Here is a 22,906-nt window from a genome sequence, read left to right on the forward strand (position 1 = left end):
GGATACCCTTGTGAATCCCTAAGTGGTAAGAGCACTAAGAGCACCTTTTGTTCTAATGAGGTGGGTGGCTCCTGGATGGGGGCTGCTTCCTAGAAAGGTCAAGCCATGATTAGAAGGTTGGAATTTTCAGCCCCGCCTCCCATTCTCCAGAGAGAGGAGGGGGCTGGAAATGGAATTAATGATTAATCAAGCCAACCTGAGGAAGCCTCCATAAATATCCCAATAGTATAGTGTGCAGGGAGCTTCCAGGTGAGAGAACACATCCACAATGGGAGGGTGACACACCCAACTCCTTGAGGATGGAAGCTTCTGTACTCAGGACCACCCCCCCGCAACCCAGACTTGGCCTGTGGATCTCTTCATCTGACTGTTCATCTGTATCATTTATCATACCTTCTAATAAACTGGTGTTTCCCTGAGTTCTGTGAACCACTCTAGCAAATGCAGTGGGCTAGGAGCAGTCTTGTGGGGTTGAGCTCTTAACTCTGGGGTCTTGACACGGTCTCTGGGGAGTGTTAGAACGGAGTTGAATTGTAGTACACCCAGCTGCTGTCCGAGAATTGCTGCTGGGAGGCAGGGGTAGGACCCCCACACATCTGGTCTCAGCAGTGTTGTGAGTGTGGTAATTGTGTGAGTAAAGGAGACACAAGGGAAAAGAGTACTACTCAGTAATTAAAAATGAAGTGAATAGCGGGATCCTGGGGTTAAAGGTGGAACAGTGAAGCAAGCTTTCATCTTAAAGAAATGTCCAGAACTAAATTAACGTTGTTTAGTTTTCAAGTCTTCACACTGTACAGAAGATAGGAATCCAACCCCAGGGCAAGCCCAAGGTGGGAAGTCTAATGGAGACTACCTCAGAGTGGATACCCCAAAGGGCAAAAAATGAACCTGCCTGTTCTTAAGGGAGAGAACAAGGAAAATTTGGTTTTCTCAAATCTTGACACTACCTTGGGGAGAAAGAGAATCTCCTCTAGCATTAATCTTGTTTTATTCTGATGCTAGATGATGAAGAGATCATTTTCAAGTATTTTATTATAGAAAAATTTGAATCCACACAGAAATAAGACCGTAGCCTACAGCCACCATGTATCTACCACTGCTTCAACAAGTAACGTGTAGTCTTGCTTCATCATAACCTTCCACCTTTTCCAAGCCCTCCTCCAATCACATTGAAACAAATGCTGTACATCCACATTCCCTGTGTATATACGAGGGATACTTTGAACACCAATACTTGACATAGAACGCTGGCTGGTCTCACGGTATGCTTTTTTTTCAAGCTTACAGCAGTGCCACCATCTTTGCTAATGAAGAGCTATGACTGGACTCAAGCGCTGGCCCCCTGCTTCCCCTGCAGGAGCTGCAGCTCTGGCGAGACCTGGTATTTTCTGCACAGGTGAGTCGGGGTTTCCATCAAGCTCTGGCCTTGCTCTTTCTTGAGCCCACTTAAACCCCACATACACTTTATGGTCCTGGTCTTGTTTACTGTAGTATCCTCATCTGTACTTAGTACATGATAGGTGCTTAATAGGTATTTGTAGAACTTATTTTCTTATTTATGATGAGCAATTCCTGTTGAAAAACCGTTTTCGGGCACCTGGGTGGCTCAGTCGTTAAGCGTCTGCCTTCAGCTCAGATCATGATCCCGGGGTCCTGGGATCAAGCCCCACATCGGGCTCCCTGCTCCGCGGGAAGCCTGCTTCTCCCTCTCCCACTCCCCCTGCTTGTGTTCCCTCTCTTGCTGTGTCTCTCTCTGTCAAATAAATAAATAAAATCTTAAAAAAATAACAAACAAAAAACCGTTTTCTATCACATGACCACATACTGCTAAAATAAACAAGGTGCTGGTGTTCATTACCATTAATTCAGAAAGTTCACAATGGTCCTGAAGGTCTGGAATCACTTCTGCAAAGGATTTCATATTTTGGAGAAACTGACAAGCACAAAGTTAAAAGTTATAAAAATAGTTGTATGCGATTAAGTGCATTTGCATTAGGTTTTCAAACCCCACATACACTTTACGGTCCTGGACCTGTATTTATCTAGACTCAACAATCTCCACTTTTTTTTAAAGATTTTATTTATTGGGGCACCTGGGTGGCTCAGTTAAGTGTATGCCTTGGGCTCAGGCCATGATCCCAGGGTCCTGGGACTGAGTCCCACATCGGGCTCCTTGCTCAGCAGGGAGCCTGCTTATTTGAGAGAGAGAGAGCGCACAAGCCGGGAGAGGGGCAAAGGGAGAGAGAGAAGCAGGCTCCCTGCTGAGCAGGGCCTGCTGAGCAGGGAGCCCGACGAGGGGCTCAATCCCCGGGACGCCAGGATCATGACCTGAGCCAAAGGCAGACGCTTAACCAACTGAGCCACCCAGGACCTCATATAGGTAAAACTGTCTTTTAAGAGAACTTAGGATGTGAAAATTCAGAATTAACAAAATGATAATTATAGAAATTGCCTAAATACAAGTTTTTTTGTTTTTTTTATGATTACAAAAGGAATGTGTACTCCTGGGAGAATTCTAATAGGTGTTAAAAGATAAACTAAGGCATATTGGGGCACCTGGGTGGCTTAGTCGTTAAGAAGCTGCCTTCGGGGGGCACCTGGGTGGCTCAGTCGTTAAGCATCTGCCTTTGGCTCAGGTCATGATCCCAGAGTCCTGGGATCGAGCCCTGTATCGGGCTCCTTGCTTATTAGCGGGGAGCCTGCTTCTCCCTCTCCCATTCCCCTGCTTGTGTTCCCTCTCTTCCTGTCTCTCTCTGTCAAATAAATAAATAAGGGTGGGGGTCGCCTGGGTAGCTCAGTCAGTTAAGCATCTGCCTTTGGATGATCCCATTCCTGGGATCAGTCCCACATCGGGCTCCCTGCTCAGCAAGGAGCCTGTTTCTCCCTCTGCCTGCTGCTCTCCCTGCTTGTGCTCTCTCTGACAAATTAAAAAAAAAAAGATAAACTAAGGCATATTAAAAATTTTGAGAGCTCATTTTAACAAAAATGGATTAGAATCAGGTAGCATCCAATGAATGAAGGACACAGAAAAGAGCTCTGAGAAGCTGTATAAAATGAAAGATTTTTTTTACAGGTATACGGGCGCAGGAACAAAGTTACAGTAGGCAAAAAAGCAGGTGGGCTGGTTACTGTAAGGTTATTTTCCTCTAGGGGGGATGGCAGAGGTCTGCTGGGCAGATGACCTAACTCGTGCTAATTGGGCAATTCCTGCTTTGCTGGTTGACGATTCCATTTCTGGGAGAGCTCAAACTATAAATTAAGTCTTGGTTTGGTGATGTGGGGCAGGAGCAGAAGGAACTCCATTTTGGGCCCTTTTCTTCTTTTTTTTGAAACACAGGAGAATATAAGAGGAGTCGGTGGAGATACGGAGTTAGAGCAGTAGTGCTTCTTAAACATTAGCCTGCTAATGATCACCTGGGTGTCTTGCTCTTCCCTTCTCTTTCCTTCCTTTGGAGGCAGCATGTGGCTGGGGGAGGAGCAGGAAGGCTGAGGGGGACAGAGGCAAGGTCCAGGGGCCGAGGAGGTGACTGGCATATACAAGTACAGTACATAATACATGTAGAATGAGAACCAAGTTTCCTCATTGTTGGAGAAGGAACTTACAAATACTGAAAAGAGAGGCTATAAAGAACTCTAAGGTGTTAGATATGGGAATACTGGGTGTGGACTCAAGGTTTTTAACCTATATAGGTATATAAATCTACATATACACATAGTGAGCTATATATCTCTACACACTAGAAAGGGACCTAGTAGTAATGAACACCCCACACACCAGATCTTGACTCCTAATACTGGCCTCCCTAAAAGGAACTAGAGTCGTTGGAGAAATGGCTGCTACAGGAACTGGACACAGAAAGTAAAAGATAAGCGTGGAACACCAGGGGATGCTAGAAAGTGCTAAAAACATTTCCAGGTGTAAGGCCTTAGAAGGAGAAACTTTCTAGGGATCAAGTGATGTCGTTCTCCTGAGAAAGAAAAAGAGAAGCCCAAATTAGCATAAAACTCATGGAAAAGTAGCTTCGGTGCTGTAGGGCTTAACTTTACTTCTCTGGTTTCTGCTTTTCGCTTGGGTTTTGGCCACGTAGTTCTTTGTTAGTGGTTTGGGATTTTTAAGGAGATAATATTGGGCATTTTCTACTTTGAGTGGTGGTGGTAGTTGTGGGGGTGGGTTGGTGCAAATAACCTAATCTACCACGATTCAAATAAAGTCCTTATGATTCTGTTTTTGCAAACACTCAGCTTTTATAGCCAAGGTAGCAACCAGTGGAGGTTTCCAGAAACTTGAGAACTTAAACAAGATTAGAGGAAGGATACAGAAATTTCTTCCAAGCACTGGACAACATGCCACACTCGAAAGAGGTGACTATTTCCAGGCATTTCACTGACCGAATCAGAGCTCAGGCCACACCCATTAAGTCGTGAGTCAATGTGTGTGGCTCCTGCCAAGCATGACTCCTCACACTTGGCCTGCTGGTTGCCTCCTGGATGCAGAAGGCATCCCGTGTTTACTGCCATGAAAGAAGGACCTCCTCAACTGCAACACTTAAGGGTTTACTAGAAATGGATGCTGCCATTCTCTCCAGTCATTCAGAAATATAACATTTAGCTACAGAAGAATTAGCTGAAAACCGCTGAATCAAGAATTTGTCAATTCTAAAAACCTAATTCTCCAAAACATTATTAAACATTGCACACCAAAGGATACTTATAATAAGGCATGTTAAAAAAAAACCACAAATCAACACTGCTTGTCTATCAGTGAGCTTAAGAAACAGATTACCAGTACCTTTGCAGTTCCTGAATGATCCTCCCCAACTAAAAGATCAGCCCTTCATTCAAGTTTATACACCTAATCCTCCATTATTCGGGATCAGCATCTGGTTTGCAGGTTAACTGTGGTAAGGGAGATCAAAAACAGCCATGGGAGTGGAGTGAGGTGCACTGATCTGTCCTAAAGCCAAAACATGGAAGAAGTATTCAAGTTATATATAAAATGACAAATTTCATTTCTATCTAAATGAAACAAGACTTTAACACAGGGTCCAGGTGAATCTTTTGTGGGCCAAGAGATACTCCTTAATACTTGTGTAGGATCTGTTTGGTATATTCATTCTGGTATAGTAGTTATGCCAATGTGAAGTAGAAGTAGGCTTTAGGGAAAAAAGCTCTTAGTACAGAGGCTTTTGATTCAACACTTACTGAATCAGCACCAAGTACAAAATAGAATTTCTAAGATTCAGACCTCAGTGGAGAGAGCACAGCCATGGAGGTCGGTCGAAGCTGTGGAAATGCAGCCCAAGAAGGTGTGAGCTTGCCGAGAACATGCCTTGGGGGTACCAGAGGAAGCCACTCCTGTGGTGGTGCCTTGTGCTGCCAACAGGGGGTGCTAGGAAAAAAAACACACGAGGCCGGGAGTTGCTAGAAAAAGCACACTGGGAGCAGGAGAAGTAGTCCCTCGTGGGGAAAAGAAGTGCTGTCTCAGCACTACCCTTTAGTGACCGAACTTCATACTGTGTCTGCTGAGGGGACAGGTCTTTACAGAGTCCGGATCTATTACTGCAGATAAGGCACTGAAGGCTGGATTTGGACCTGAGAAGAAACAACTTGATAAATGATAAAACTACTAAACCAAAAAGAACCTAGTTAGGTTTTTTTAAAGATTGACTGACATTGGGGCGCCTGGGTGGCTCAGATGGTTAAGCGTCTGCCTTCGGCTCAGGTCATGATGCCAGGGTCTGGGATCGAGTCCCGCATTGGGCTCCCTGCTCAGCAGGGAGCCTGCTTCTCCCTCTGCCTCTCTCTCTCTCTCTCATGAATAAATAAAACATTAAAAAAAAAAAGATTGACAGGATATATGCACATGAATGTTTATAAAAACGTCTTACATGATATATAAGAAACAAGGTAGTGGTTGCTTTTAAGGAGGGGACCAGGACAGCCAGGGGCTAGGAGGAGGGAGGTTTGATTCTTGCATATCTTTTGTACTATTTGAATTCTCTACCATGTGCATGTACCATTAAAAATGGTATGTTAGGGGCGCCTGGGTGGCTCAGTCGTTAAGCAGTCTGCCTTCAGCTCAGGTCACGATCCCAGGGTCCTGGGATCAAGCCCCGCATTGGGCTCCCTGCTCAGCGGGAAGCCGGCTTCTCCCTCTCCCACTCCCCCTGCTTGTGTTCCCTCTCTCGCTCGCTCTGTCAAATAATAAAATCTTTAAAAAAGATTTATTTTTTAATTTAATTTTATTTTTTAAAGATTTTATTTATTTATTTGACAGAGAGATAGAGAGCACAAGTAGGCAGAGTGGCAGGCAGAGGGAGAGGGAGAAGCAGACTCCCCATGGAGCAAGGAGCCCGACGCTGGGCTCGATCCCAGGACCCTGAGATCATGACCTGAGCCGAAGGCAGACGCTTAACCGACTGAGCCACCCAGGCGCCCCAAGATTTTTTATTTTTAATTTGTCAGCGCACAAGCAGGGGGAGAGGCAAGCAGGGGGAGACTCACTGCTCTGACACTCACCCTTTTGTTTCTAAACTTCTCCCCTTCTGATCACCTATTACAACCCTCTCCAACTCCCTCAGTTCTTCCACTGTGCCCACATGAGAAACATCCCCTACCATCCTCAACCTCTTATCCAACCATACCTACATCTTCTTGTTCTAACTCCGTATTTTTCAGATTTTTATCAGGACTCACAGTAAGAAATTTAATGTAAACAAATGACATAGTCATAAACAAGTACACAAGTGAACTAAGATTCACAAAAAAACTCAAAGTTATATATGATTTTACGAATATATAAATATAACAAATTCAGAAATGCAAAATTCCTTGAAAGAATTGTTTATATGGTGCAATATTCAGTTGTTCTTTCTTACATTCTCTCCCACAGGCTTTTCTCTGCTCCATCCCACCAAAACAGCTCTTACGAAGGTCACCAATGATCTCTATATTGCTCAATTCAATGAACACTTCTCAGTCCTCACCCTACTTTGTTAACAGCATCTGACCCAGCATAATGTGGCCCATCACTCCCTCCTGGAATGCTCCATTTGGCTTCCAGGGCACCGCTTCTGGGTTTCCTCCTAACTCACTCAGAGTTCCCTCAGTCTCCTTTACTGCTCTTCCTCGTAACTGACCTCTAAACACTGGGGGTACTCCAGAGTTCTCAGACATCTCTATGTAAATGCACTTGCCTGGAGATCTGGTTCTGCTGAACAGCTTGAAATTCCAAGTCTATGCTAACTTCTACATTTTCATCTCTAGCCCAGATTTCTCCTCTGAACTCTTGACTCATATCTGACTCCTCTTAATATGAGTTAAGAGTTTCATCTCAAATTTCACCTGTCTAAACCCAACTCCTATCCTTCCTTTCCTGCAAGTACTCTATGCCAATTTCTCCATATCAGTAAATTCCACCTTTGTTCTTCTACTTGAAGCCCAAAACCTAGGGAGTCAGCCTTGATTTCTCTTTCATACTCCACATGTAATCAGTCTATTAGCAAGGGCTGAGCTCTACTTGAAAAATACACTCAGATCCAACCACTACAAACCACTGGTCCTAACCAGTCAGTCTGCTGCCTCCCTTGAACCTTATGGTCTATTTTCAACATAAACACAGAAGTCATAAGACACTTTAATAAATCAGATCATGCTGTACCTTTGGTTCAAAACCTTCCAGTGGATCCCAGATGAAAATAAATGCAGAAGACCTTACAGTGGCCTACAGGTCACCTGACCCTTGGCTACCTCTCTTATCTCCATCTCTTTAATCTCTCCTCCTTGTTCACTTCCATTCCAGCCACACTGGTTTCTTTGCCATTCCCTGAACATGCCAAACTCACTCTTAGGGCCTTTGTACTTACCATTTCCTTTGCCAGGGAGGTTCTTTCTCCACTTACATGAATGGCTCTCATTTCCTTCGCATCTCTGCTCAAATGTCACCTCAGCTTCCCTGACCATTCTTCAAAAAAAATTTTTTTTCATTTTTAAATAATCTCTACAACCAACACAGGGCTTGAATTTACAAACCCAAGATCAAGAGTCGCATACTTTCCCAACATCAGAGTCACATGCTCTCCAGCCTGAGCTAGCCAGGTGCCCCCTTGATCATTCTTTTTAAAAAAGCATCCACACTCCAGTTGCACTCTGCCCAACCCCTTTCCCTGCTTCATCTCTGTCTAGAGCATGCATTACTCTCTGGCGCCTTACACACTTCACTTGTTTGCCAGTGGTTCCCGCCACTGTAAGCAAGAACTTTCATCTGTTTTGTTTACTGTTAATCTCCAAACAGGTAGAAGAGTACCCAGCACATAAACAAAACTAAGTAATTGCTGAAATGAATGACTTGCCTGAACCTACAGCCACCTTCCAACTGTTAGGTATTGACAAAAATGTCATCAAAAGCAAATAAGCTATCTTCATAACTAAATTTAACCTGGCACACTCAGGCAATGAAAAGATGCCAAATGTTTAAAATACTGGCTGTCAAGAAAAATAAAAATCTTCTCACCTGTACAAGAAAGCTTAAGCCATACAACATCTCATTCTGTGAAGTTTACTTACCAGGAATTGAATATTCATTTTATTTATTCAACAAATAAGTTAGGTACATTTAGTTTGTTCAGACGAAACTTCTGAAAGAAATAGAACTTTTTATATTAACCTCTTCTCCCACAGCTAAAAAGACTAGGGAGAATCCCAGATGCATGGATACCCATCCTTAGACTCAACTGAAACAACAGGATTCTCAACCTCTCCTGAGAATTTCAGCTGACAGAGATACAGTCAAATGGATAGTAGATGGAACTGCAAGGCAGTGATGAAAGCACTAAAGCGTGGGCAGCCATGTTCGGCAGCGCGCACGAGGAAAATCTGGAGGCCAGAAAAGAGAGAGGCAGGCAGGTAAGACAAAGTGTGGAGAGGAGAATGACAATATGACTTCTAAGAAATGGAACAGAGCCGTGGTCCCCGCCTGGCTCTGTCCAGTGCTGTGACACTCAGCTTCACGTAAGCTTTGTTTCCTAAACTTGGATTATCAACAACATGGCTTTACAAATGGTTGTATCTTTGCCCTACAACCCTTTATCTAAGCAAGTTTGAGTTCTCTTCCTACCTTTTTTCCCCCCTTACATTTTTATACAGATATACCTCACCATATATATTCTAAAGAAAAATACTCATACAGTCAAGGTTAAAAAAATTTACCATTTATTTTTAAAGGCATTAATAAAAAGCTTAACATACTTTATACTAAGAAAGTTACAATATACAAATGGGCTGAGTTGACATTTTCACAGATTGACTTTTCTGTACTACATGTGACTGACTTTCTTTAATTACTCACATTTCCACTGTTGAGTTATTCAGACTGATTATTCCCTTGGAACACAGGGCTGGCTATTTAAGCAGGAGTCACATGCAACAAGGGGAAATGCAGGTGATTATTCCACCCAACCAACTGTTCATGAAGAAAAAGATGAAATTCTGTTCACGGTGACCATGGTGCATCAAAATACCATTCTCCTTGGGAGAGAGCTGCACCTGAATGTGGGGGAAAAAAAGATCTAGATATACATATGCAATTTAAAAACGCATTTTCTTATAAAATCAAAAGAAAAAGAAAGTGGAAAGCAATACACTCATCAAGGGAAGTAAAACTAGAATAAACTAATATAAAGACAACACAATATTAAATTCAATCTTCATAAGATAAATAATTACACAAATTGTGAAATTCATGCAAGAATAAACGTGCCAGACTACCTAAAAATTTTTTTTAAGGAACACTGGTATTTGATCTGTCCTAACAGAATTAAAAATATTACAAAATGATCAAAATCATGTATTAAAAAAACAAACAAACAAAAAAAACTGGGGCGCCTGGGTAGCCCAGTTGGTTAAGCGTCTGCCTTCGGTTCAGGTCAAGATCCCAGGGTCCTGAGATGGAGTCCCGTGTCAGGATCCCTGTTTGGCAAGGAGTCTGCTTGTCCCTCTCCCTCTGCCCCGCCCCCCCCAGCTTGTGCTCTCTCTCGCTCTCTAATAAAAATCTTAAAAAAACAAAACCCCAACAGTGATTACAATACAAACAACATCACCTAACTACAACTGGTAACTAAACCTAATTATCTAGAAATTAAAACATTATATATCTCTAGAGTTGAAAACAAAAAGTTTGAGTATCTAGAAAATGCTAAAAATTCTACATAATAGAATCTACAAAATACAACTAAAGCACTATCCAGAGAAAAATTCACTGTACTAAGATACCCATTTTAATAAACAGTAGATAAGAAGGAATTTGTAAAACTTATAACAAAAGCAAAAAGAGGAAATTAATTCCTGGTGTATCATCTGGGTCCACTGGGGTCCTACTTTAGTTTTTGAGTTTCTTTTTTGAGCAGTTCTAATAACTCTAAGGATTCATGACTATTTCTTAGAGGTCTGCCAAAGAACAGAGAAAATTTACTTAGAATAATAATGATAAAACTTTTATTTTGCAATTATGCTATAATGCTACTGGATTCTTTTATAAATCTAAAATACAGAATTTTAGTGATTTTATTATCCCTTATATTTGAACACTTTATTCTTCTTCATCTCTGTATATATTTTACTGTAACTCACTGTGGTAGCCAGCCTTCAAGATCATCCCCAGTGATTTAACTGCCTCCTGTTTTGCATGCCCTTGGTAATCCCCTCCAGTTGACTGTGTCATCCCACTCCTGTGACTGCAGTGGGTTGGACTTAGATCTAAAGAACAGAAAAAGGTGGAAGGGACGGTGCAGTGTTGCTCACTCTCTACTGGATCACTTGCCCTAGGGAATCCAGCTGCCATGTTGTGACTCTCAGGCTGTGTATGGAGAGCCCCAAGAAGGAAGGTACTCAGGTCTCCAAACAAAAACAAGTGAGCTTGGAAGCAGATCCTCCAGTCCCAGCAAAAACTTGAGACTACTATAAGTCTCATGGGAACCACCCAGCTAATAAGCTGCTCCTGGATTCCTGACCAACAAAAACTAGATAATAAATGTGCTGTTTTAAAGTGCTAAATTTGGGGGTAATTTGTTATTTAACAACAGATAATACACTCACTGATTATGAGTGCTGATTTTGAGGGGCCCCTCATTTTCTTATTTTTTAAAAGTAATCTCTACAACCCAATGTGGAGTTCGAACTCACGACCCCGAGATCAAGAGTCACGTGCTCTTCCAACTGAGTCAGCTGCCCTTAAGAAAAAATTTGTGGGGGCGCCTGGGTGGCTCAGTCGTTAAGCGTCTGCCTTTGGCTCAGGTCATGATCCCGGAGTCCCGGGATCGAGTCCCACATCGGGCTCCCTGCTCGGCGGGGAGTCTGCTTCTCCCTCTAACCCTACCCCCTCTTGTGCTCTCTCTCTCACTCTCTCTCTAATAAATAAAAAATTAAAAAAAAAAAAATCTTAAAAAAAAAAAAAAAGGAAATACAGTAGTGTCATTCAGTCCTTAAACAGGGAGGATTTCACCATAATATTTTGTGGTAAAAACGTGAACTACTGCACTTTGCTAAAAAACAAACATGTAACAGTATTCATCTTTTTTCCCTGCCCCATCCAGTATTCACCTTTTATGAGGCTTGTGCACCAAAATTCACTTGGTAAAGCTGCGAGTGGACAAACGTAAAAGAAAGATGTGGATACAGAAGTAAATGCAAGCTAACAGATGATACAGAAATGAAAAACAGTAATTGGACTGCTCATTCCTACTGGTGCTAATAAATGTAAAAATGAAGTATTTTGCTGTTACACAACAAAGAAGGGACCTGTAATCTGTCCATTTAACAAAATCATGAGCCATGAAATCTCGAAAGTATTGTGTTTTGATGAAATCCATGAAGAATCATCAAAATAATAAGACAGAACACAGTAAAGAATGTATTGAAATCTAGAATCAGTATAAGATAAATACAGGCTCATGCACAACAACTAATGAACAGTTAGTTGACTCCAAAGAATGTTACCCACTTTAGATACACACACACACATATATTAAATACTGGGAAAATATGGAATAAAAACTTGGGTTTGCTATATTTGAATTCTCATCAAAATTACTAACAAAGTTATTCTCACTATCTCTAGTCTTGTGTAAACTGCTTGTAGAATGACTTCAAAATAAATACACTAAATTCTCATTCATGGTAGTTATGTTCTAAAAAGTCACTATATGGGGCGCCTGGGTGGCTCAGTCGGTTAAGTATCTGCCTTTGGCTCAGGTCACGATCCCAGGATCCTGGGATGGAGCCCCACATTGGGCTCCCTGCTCAGCAAGGAGCCTGCTTGTCCCTCTCCCTCTGTCCCTCCCCTGCTTGTGCTTTACTCGCTCTCTTTCAAGTTATAAAATCTTAAATAAGTCACTATACTTTTTTTTTGGTAGGCTCCACGCCCAGCATGGACACTCGCCACCCTGAGATCAAGCCTATGTGGGGCTCCCTGCTCAATGGGGAGTCTGCTTCTCCCTCTCCTTCAGCCCCTCCCCCCACCATGCTTGCTTTCTCTCTCAAATGGTTAAGTAAAATCTTAAAAAACAACAACAGGACAATGAATCTGTGAAAACTGAGCCATTGCTCCTAGAATAGAGAGCTATGTTCAGGCAAGCCTTTAGTCACATTTTTATCGATGGATAAATACCTTTTAAAATGTGTGTTTCTGTTGAAAGACACGTTACTTAATATATACTGATGATTCTAACACTGAATCATGGCCAAAAGCACTATAACTCATGCCTGAATGAAGCTTAACCAACACATTTTCTCTGTAAGGCACCTCACAGTTTCTTGGACTTGGGAACACAAAGCACAATGTTCGGGGGCCACGTTAAAGAGCGAAAAGGCACAGAAATGTGAAAAATGTAGCACTAAAAGACTGCAAAAAATGCTTGTTCATAGTATGAGATGAAAGATGAAGACAGGGGCACCTGGGTAGCTCAGTCAGTTAAGCATCCAACTCTCAAGTTTGGCTTAAGTCATGATCTCAAGGTCGTGAGATCCCTGCACTCAGCGGGGAGTCTGCCTGAGATTCTCTTTCCCTCCCCTTGTGCTCTCTAAATAAATAAATAAATAAATAAATAAATAAATAAATAAATAAATAAATAAATAAATAATAAAATCTTTTAAAAAAGAAAGATGAAGACAACACTGCTCAAGCTCAAGTATGAATGTCTGTGTCAGAAGACTCAAATTTTTTGCCACTCTGCACTGGTCTATGAATGATATGGCAGAAGTGCCGTAATTATTGACATGGGCATTACAGATAAATTTCAGTGAGCAGGCAAATTTGCAAATACATAATCTGTGAATAATGAGAATTGACTATCGATAAAATTTGAAAAACAAGAATTAAAAGAGTAAACACAAATATCTAAACTGATAAAAGGAAAATTATCACACAGATATAGGAAGGTAAACATTTCTGTTAAAAAGGCAATAATCACTAACACCTTAAAAGCAAGGTCAAATAAATGATAAACCAGAAAACAGGTATTTACAACTCATATCACAGAGGGATGGTTTCCGTAACATATAAAGAATTCTTGCAAATCAAAAAGGAAAAACATACATCCCAGTTAAAAAGTAGGCAAAGGTGATATAAAGTTTTCAGCAAAGAAATACAGCTTTTAAACACATGACAGGATGCTGAACTTTACAATAATAAAAAAATTATAGTGAGATAACCATTTCCAACTATTAGATTGACAAGAATCCAAAGGATTATTGAAAAGAATGCCCTCTCCCACTCCCCCTGCTTGTGTTCCCTCTCTCGCTGTCTCTGTCAAATAAATAAATCTTTAAAAAACGGAGGGGGGAGCCTGAGTTGCTCAGTCATTAAGATTATTGAAAAGAATGGGGGAAACAGGAACTCTCAATGTTGGTGAGAATACTAAAGATAGTCTCTACTGAGAGCAACATGGCAAAAAACTATTAAAATTCTAGATTCTATTAAGGTAATTCTAAAAATGTATTCATAAATCTACAAAAAGAATTCTGTAAAAGAATACTAACTGTAGCATTAAATAGCAAACAACTGGGAACTGCCTAAAATTCCATCCATAAGAGCTCAAATAAGTATGGGACACATCTCTACATAAAAATACCATGCAACTTTAAAAAACAAGGCAGTTTTATATACTGGTATGGAGTATTCTCCAAAAAATGTTGAGGAAAAAGCACTTACCTATTAGAGAATACTGTGTGAATTACCTATAAAAAAGAAAAATTTAAAAAGTTGAAAGGAGTAATGATAGAAACATCTTACCAGAGTTATTTCAATTACATATTTTTACTGTCAGTAAACGTACACAGCACACACACAAACACAAAACATCAAAGGGTATGCTGTGAGGTCTCTCTCACATGCCTACCTTCTAGTCCCTCTTCAGAGATAACTTGAGTATCACCCTGAGGTGACCATCAATGCACACACAGACATGTTCGTAAATGTATATTTACATAAAAGGCAGGTAGAATACACTTCTGCATCTTACTTTTTTCATTTAAACATATCTTCCTATAAGATTGCTCTATATAGGGCGCCTGGGTGGCTCAGTTGGTTAAGCGACTGCCTTCGGCTCAGGTCATGATCCTGGAGTCCCTGGATCGAGTCCCGCATTGGGCTCCCCGCTCGGCGGGGAGTCTGCTTCTCCCTCTGACCCTCCCCCCTCTCATGTGCTCTCTCTCATTCTCTCTCTCTCAAATAAATAAATAAAATCTTAAAAAAAAAAAGATTGCTCTATATAACAAGCAGCAGTGTCGTTTTTTATTTATTTTAGAGAGAGTGAGCGCGCACAAGCGGGAGGAAGAGCAGGAGAGGGACAAGCAGACTCCACGTTGAGCGCAGAGCCTGTCCCCACGACCTCGAGATCACGACCTGAGCCAAAATCAAGAGTTGGAGGCCTAACCGACTGAGACACCCAGGTGCCCCAACAATGTAGTTATTTAAAAAAAATAAAATAAACTGAATACAAGTATCCCCATGCTTTTTGAAAGTTTGTTAGGCCACTCTGCTTTATACCAAAGACCTACACTAGCAGCACCTGTTTTCACTAACCAAAAGAAATCCGAAGATTTATTTATTTATTTTTTTTTTAAAAGATTTTAGTTATTTGACAGAGACACAACGAGAGAGGGAACACAAGCAGGGGGGTGGGAGAGGGAGAAGCAGGCTTCCCGCGGAGCAGGGAGCCCGATGCGGGGCTTGATCCCAGGACCCCGGGATCATGACTTGAGCCGAAGGCAGTCGCTTAACCAACTGAGCCACCCAGGCGCCCCGAAGATTTACGTTTTTCTGAAAAAGGCAAAATACAGAAATAACATTCAGTGTGTGTTCTGCAAAGGCTGTTACAGAGGCACTACCAGGCTCCTTCCCTGGCGTCTCAGGCAGCATCCGGCTGTCCTATTTCTGAACTGTGAGCGTCTGTGCTTTATCTCGATTTATTTTGTGCATCCGCTAGCAAGTGGTGTACCAAAGTACCAGAAAATCCTGAGAGGTTACTTTTGTTATCTGGGATGTTAAAAAAATTTCCATATAAATTGTAAATGGTACTTGATTCTTGGCTTTATGCTATTTTAGATTATGAAAGGTTTCACAGAAATGCTTTACTTCAGGTATTGGGGGAAACGTGTAATATTCAAAAATAGATTCAAACTATTTTAGAACTTTTATTTCATAAATAACAATGGAAAAAGAAGTAATTCTTAAGCTATAACAGGTGGATACTCTAGCAATTAGGTAGGTGGGAAGAATAAAGGCATTAACTAGTTTATTCTCTGGGGGAAGCAATATGACAACATACAGTGATCTTTACAGAACTACTTAGAATCTAAAGCTCAATATATGAAATTATCATCAATACACAGAAATAATTCTATGGAACTATGTTAAACAAAAAAGCCCAAAATAGATGTGTTATTACCATGTAGAAATATTCAGCAGTGACCCCAAATGTGACACATTATTCTTAGTACTTGAGAAATACAGAGTATAAGATCATTGTTTCATATATTTGGTTTTAACAATCACAGTAGAGTTATCTTTTTAAAAACATGGAATAAAAGAAAATTGTTACAGAATGGGAAAGGTGATGCAATGAACTGTGTCATCGAATCAAGTATTCAAGAAAAATATGATGAAATGTTTAAAAATAGGAGGAACAGGGCGCCTGGGTGGCTCAGTTGGTTAAGTGACTGCTTTTGGCTCAGGTCGTGATCCCAGGGTCCTGGGATCGAGTCCCACATCGGGCTCCCTGCTCGGCAGGAAGCCTGCTTCTCGCTCTCCCACTCCCCCTGCTTGTGTTCCCTCTCTCACTGTGTCTCTGTCAAATAAATAAATAAAATCTTAAAAAAAAAAAAAAAAAGAGGAACAGGGGTGCCTGGCTGGCTCAGTCTGAAGACTGTGTGACTCCCACGCTGGGTGTAGAGATTAATAAATAAACTTAAAAATAATAGGAGGAGCAGTTGGCAGTATACTTGTTTTCCTGCCATAGATTATGAAACTGGGCATTGGGCAACAGATAGCACAGGGCAGAGAGCCATGAGAAAAGCAAACACTTAAGGTTGAGTTTTCCATTCACCCCATTTTGGCTGGACACAATTTCCAAACTGTAGCATGGAAGGTGGAGCTTGAACAGGTATTGTTCTTCATACATGGAATAGAGAGAGAGTTTGGGTCCTAGATTAAGGGAGCTGGAATCTGAAAAGGTAGGGTCTAGAGAGCAGGGATTTGAAAATGGGGAGCTCCAAGCATACGATCCAGGAATTGCACTACTGGGTATTTACCCCGAAGATACAAATGTAGTGATCTGAAGGGGTACGTGCACCCCATTGTTATAGCAACAATGTCCACAAGAGCCAAACTATGGAAAGAGCCCAGATGTCCACTGATAGATGAATGGATAAAAAAGATGTGGTATATATATATATACAGTGGAGTATTATGCAGCCATCAAAAGGAATGAAATCTTGCCATTTGCAACGATGTGGATAGAACTAGAGGGTATTATGGTAAGCGAAATAAGTCAATCAGAGAAAGACATGTATCATATGATCTCACTGATATGAGGAATTCTTAATCTCAGGAAACAAACTGAGGGTTGCTGGAGTGGTGGGGGGTGGGAAGAATGGGGTGGCTGGGTGATGGACATTGGGGAGGGTATGTGCTATGCTGAGCACTGTGAATTGTGTAAGACTGATGAATCACAGACCTGTACCCCTGAAACAGATAATACATTGTATGTTCAAAAAAAAAAAAAAGAAGAAGATAGTAGGAAGGGAAAAACGAAGGGGGGGAACTTGGAGGGGGAGATGAACCATGAGAAACTGTGGACTCTGAGAAACAAACGGAGGGTTCTAGAGGGGAGGGGGTGGGGGATGGGTTAGCCTGGTGATGGGTATTAAAGCGGGCATGTACTGAAAGGAGCACTGGGTGTTATAAGCAAACAATGAATCATGGAACACTACATCAAAAAGAAAATAAATTTAAAACAAAACAAAAACAAACAAAAAAAGAAAATGGGGATCTCCAGAAATTTGTGTAAAAATTCTACTTAGGTACTTGCCCAAATCCTACATTATGGAGCTTGGAAGCAGCTGCAGGGGGGCTGAGAGCTGGAGGGAGAGTTCTGAGGTCATATAGAGTGCCACCATTTACTCTGGACGAAAGACAAGTCATTTCACCTCTGTGAGTCTTTTTCTTGTTTGTGAAATGGGAATAATAATAATATCTAACTTGATGGTGCTATAAAGATTAAATGAAGTAACCTATACCTAGAGCACCCAGTAATCACTCTAAAAATGTAGCTATTATTATTACTTATAAAAAGGAGAAGAATTTCATGTGGCAGTTTTTAGTTTCCTTAATATACCTAAGGAGTCTATTGAAACCAAATTCCATAAGGTAAGATTTTATTTACTCAAGAAGTTGTTATCTAAACACAAAGACTCATTAATGTTTAGGTACAATGCTTCACATCTGTCTTCTGCCTGGAAACCAAGAACTGGTTTTATTTAAAGTGAAATACAGCTCTCCGCCATCTCCGGGCTGCCATGGTGGTGCACATCAATGTCCTGGCAGATGCTCTCAAGAGCATTAACAATGCTGAAAAGAGGGCGCCTGGGTGGCTCAGTTGGTTAAGCGACTGCCTTCGGCTCAGGTCATGAGCCTAGAGTCCCGGGATCGAGTCCTGCATCGGGCTCCCTGCTCGGCAGGGAGTCTGCTTCTCCCTCTCCCACTCCCCGTTTGTGTTCCCTCTCTCGCTGTGTCTTTCTCTGTCAAATAAATAAATAAAATCTTAAAAAAAAAAAAAAAAAACAATGCTGAAAAGAGGCAAACGCCAGGTTCTTAATAGGCCATGTTCCAGGGTCATCATTCAGTTTCTAACTGTGACAATGAAGCATGGCTGCATTGGTGAATTTAAAATTTTATTTTTAGGGCGCCTGGGTGGCTCAGTTGTTTAAGCAGCTGCCTTCGGCTCTGGTCATGATCCTGGAGTCCCAGGATCGAGTCCCACATCAGGCTCCCTGCTAAGCAGGGAGTCTGCTTCTCCTTCTGTCTGTCCGTCCTCTCATGCTCACTCTCTCTCTCAAATAAATTTAAAAAAAATTTTTATTTTTACATAATCTCTACACCCAACAAGGGGCTCGAACTCACAACCCCAAGATCAAGAGTTGCATGCTCTACTAACTGAGCCAGCTAGGTTCACCTGGGTAATTATACTTTTAAATGTGATGATTTATGTAATTTTAAAAATACTCCTCCCAGGAATGCAACACTCATTTTGAAACTGACAAGAAAAAACATTTTTCAAACTCTGCTTCTCAAGGCAACATGGAAACATCCATCAAGAACCATAATGTCCGGCACGCCTGGGTGGCTCAGTCGTTAAGCATCTGCCTTCGGCTCAGGTCATGGTCCCAGGGTCCTGGGATCGAGTCCCGCGTCGGGCTCCCTGCTCAGCGGGAAGCCTGCTTCTCCCTCTGACCCTCCCCCCTCTCATGTGCTCTCTCTCATTCTCTCTGGCTCAAATAAATAAATAAAATCTTTAAAAAAAAAAAAGAAAAAAGAACCATAATGTCCACAATCTTCTATCACATTGTCACAATAGAAATTTACCTGAAGGCTATGAAAGAACAGAATCAAACTACCACATATAAGAAGGTACCCACTGTAATGTTATCCAGAATGCCAAAAACTACTTAACTGAATGAACAGTGGCATAACGTGTAGGCAAACAATCGGACAGAAAGAATATGTAAAAAAACATTAAAATGTGATGTTAAGTGCAGATACACATGTGTGCACCAAATGCTATGATGGCATCTCTATCAAATATAGATGAATATGGACTGAAAGTATAAAATAATACGTGAAAAAGGAATATAATTATAGACACACAGCTTTTGCCAATTTAAAAATAGTGAACATTTTTCCTACATACTTTTCAAACATACAGAAAATAGAAAAAATAGTACAATGAACATCCATGTGCACACCACTTAAATTCAATAGCCATATATGCTTCATGCACATGTACATTCAGGATCATGACCTGAGCCGAAGGCAGTCGCCCAACCAAGTGAGCCACCCAGGCGCCCGCACATGTACATTTTGCTAAATCATTTAAAAAGAAATTCATGACATTTTAATACTTCACTTACAAATACTTGAGTATGCAAATTTAAAAAGACATTCTTCCATATATTACAACACCCTCATCACAGTTCATAAATTAGCAATAATTATTTAATTTCAGTTAAAAAATCCAGTCCATATTCAAATTTCTTCAACCCTCAAGACTTTTATAGATGGCCCTTCAAACCAGATTCCAACCACGGCCACAATGCATTTGGCTGTTATGCCTCTTAAGTCACTTTTAATCTAGAAAAGTTACTCCCTTTTTTTTTCTTTCACCGACTTTTTGAAGAAAGGAAGCCAGTTACCTTCTAAAACATTTCTAAACAAACAAACAAACAAATAAATAAATAAAACATTTCACATTCTAGACCCATCTGATCATTTCTTTTCTGGGGTCATTTAACTTGTTGCTCTAGCCCCAGTTTTTTCCAGTAAGTGGAAAAGATCTTATAGGCTTAATTAAATTCCAGTTAAACTCTTGACCAAAACACTTCATAGATGATTCAGTCTATTTCATACTGCATCATAAATCAAAAACCAAGTCTGGCTATCCCACCACAGTGGTACAGTATCATCACTAATTCTAGGGATCTCTTCACTGTAAAGATGTTTTTCTTTCCACACCACTAACCAAGTACTTGCTGAGATGATACTTTGACATCATGAGAGAATGTAGATCAACTTTTTATCAAATTGTTTTGACATCAAAATGTATTTAATACTACTATATATAGAAAACCCTAAAGACTACACCAAAAAACGACTAGAACTGACAAATGAATTTAGTAAAGTCACAGCATACAAAATCAAGATAGAGAAAACTGTTGCATTTCTTTTTTTTTTAAGATTTTATTTATTTGACAGAGAGACAGCGAGAGAGGGAACACAAGCAGGGAGAGTGGGAGAGGGAGAAGCAGGCTTCCTGCTGAGCAGGGAGCTTAATGTGGGGCTTGATCTCAGCACCCTGGGATCACGACCTGAGCCGATGGCAGACGCTTAACAACTGAGCCACCCAGGCACCCCTTGCATTTCTATATACTAATAATGAGCTAGTAGAGACAGAAAATAAGAAAACGATCCCATTTACAGTTGCACCCAAACCAATAAAACACTTAAGAATAAAATTAACCAAGGAAGTTAAAGACCTGTACACCAAAATCTCTGTAACACTGATGAAAGAAATTGAAGATAACAAAAACAAATAGAAAGATAGTCCATGTTCATGGAGGAAAAATACTATTAAAATGTCCATGCTATCCAAAGCAATCTATAAATTTAATGCAATCCCTATTAAAATACACAGCATCTTCCACAGAACTAGAACAAATAATCCTAAAATTTATATGGAACCACAAAGACCTTGAATACCCAAAGCAATCTTAAAAAAGGTGAACTGAGCACCTGGGTGGCTCAGTTGGTTAAGCAACTGCCTTCGGCTCAGGTCATGATCCTGGAGTCCCTGGATCGAGTCCCGCATCGGGCTCCTTGCTCGGCAGGGAGCCTGCTTCTCCCTCTGACCCTCCCCCCTCTCATGTGCTCTCTCTCTTTCTCTCTGTCTCAAATAAATAAATAAAATCTTTAAAAAAAAAAAAAGAAACAAACTGGAAGTATAACAATCTCAGATTTCAAGATAGACTACAAAGCTGTACTGATCAAAACAGTATGGTACGGCACACACACAAAAACATATGGATCAATGGAATATATGTGAGAACCCCAGAAATAAACCCACACTCATATGGTAATTATTCTTCAACAAAGGAGGCAAGAACATACAATGGGGAAAAGCCAATCTCTTCAACAAATAGTGTTGGGAAAATTGGACAGCTACATACAAAAGAATAAAACTGGACCACTTTCTTGCACTATACACAAAAATAAACTCAAAATGCATTAAATACTTTAATGTGAGACCTGAAACCATAAAATTCCTAAAAGAAAACATAGGCAGTAATCATTTTGACATTAACTATAGAAACATTTTTCTAGATATGTCTCCTTTGGTAAGGCAAATAAAAATAAACTACTGGGATGACACCAAAATAAAAAGAAACCCAATAAAATAAAAAGGCAACCTACCAAATGGGAGAAGATATTCGCAAATGATATATTCAATTAAGGGCCTAAAATATATAAAGAATGTGTGTAACTCAACATGAAAAAATCAAACAATCTAACTGAAAAATGAGAAGACAACATGGACATTTTTCTAAAGAAGACATACAGATGGCCAACAGACACATGAAAAGATGCTCAACATCACTAATGATCAGGGAAATGCATTTCAAAACCAGAATGAGATACCACCTCACAGCAGTCAGAATGGCTAAAATCAACAACACAAGAAACAACAGGTGTTGGTGAGGATGTGGAGAAAAAGGAACCCTCATGTACTGTTGGTGGGAATGCAAACTGGTGCAGCCACTGGGGAAAACAGTATGGAGGTTCCTCAAAAAATTAAAAATAGGCCATATGATCGGTCATTCCACTACTGGCTATTTGCAGTAAACAAAACAAAATACTAATTTGAAAAGGTATATGCATCCCTGTTTATTACAGCATTACTTGAAATAGTGAAGATATGGACGCAACCCAACTAATTCACTGGTAGACAAACACAAAAGGAAGATGTGTTACACATATACACATACAATGGAATATTCCTCAGCCATAAGTAAGAATGAAACTTTGCCATTTGAGAAAACATTGATGGATGTACAGTATAGTGAGAGTAAGTGAATTTAAATCGGAGAAAAACAAATACCATATGATTTCACTTATATGTGGACTTTAAGAAACAAAACCAAGGATCCAAGGAAAAAAAACAAAACAAAAAAGAGAGTTTTTTTTTTTTTAAGGATTTATTTATTAGAGAGAGAGAAAGTGCACAGGCGGGAGGGGCGGAGGGACAGAGAGACAGAGAGAGATAAACTCAAGCAGACTCTGCACTGAGCACGGAGCCTGATATGAGGCTCAATCTCATGACCCTGAGATCACGACCTGAGCCTAAACCAAGAGTTGGATGCTTAACCAACTGTGCTACCCAGGTGCCCCAAAACTGACTCTTAAATATAGAGAGCAAACTTGTGGTTGACAGAGGGGAGGTTGGTGGGTGCATGGGTGAAATGGGTAAAGGGGATTAGGAGTACACGTGTAATGAGTACAGAATAGTGTGTACAATTGTTGAATCATTGTGTGTATACCTAAAACTAATAACACTGTATGTTAATTGTACTTGAATTAAAAATA

At 40.6% G+C, this 22,906-nt stretch overlaps 2 protein-coding genes across 3 annotated transcripts in view; one reads left to right on the forward strand and one right to left on the reverse strand.

The window, feature by feature from the left end:
- Window positions 1-12,093, forward strand: part of GTF2H2 (general transcription factor IIH subunit 2) — a 38,711-nt gene extending 26,618 nt beyond the window's left edge. Inside the window, exons 18-20 of one of the 2 annotated variants that reach the window (XR_010413092.1) lie at window positions 1,281-1,396; window positions 8,680-8,904; window positions 11,589-12,093. The gene's annotated coding sequence lies outside the window, so the exon portion shown is untranslated. Of the gene's footprint in view, window positions 1-1,280; window positions 1,921-8,679; window positions 8,905-11,588 lie in introns of those variants that run through there. The other variant, XR_010413093.1, reaches the window with a different exon arrangement.
- Window positions 9,194-22,906, reverse strand: part of LOC123858859 (survival motor neuron protein) — a 46,436-nt gene continuing 32,723 nt past the window's right edge. The window contains exons 10-11 of the mRNA XM_045896200.3: window positions 14,204-14,229; window positions 9,194-9,543 (exon numbers count right to left, since the gene is read on the reverse strand). The gene's annotated coding sequence lies outside the window, so the exon portion shown is untranslated. The remainder of the gene's footprint in view (window positions 9,544-14,203; window positions 14,230-22,906) is intronic.

The sequence above is a fragment of the Mirounga angustirostris genome, unplaced genomic scaffold, assembly GCF_029215605.1.
Source record: "Mirounga angustirostris isolate CCGP_5_RB_7025 unplaced genomic scaffold, mMirAng1.0.hap1 SCAF_7, whole genome shotgun sequence".
In the NCBI taxonomy this organism is placed as follows: domain Eukaryota; kingdom Metazoa; phylum Chordata; class Mammalia; order Carnivora; family Phocidae; genus Mirounga; species Mirounga angustirostris.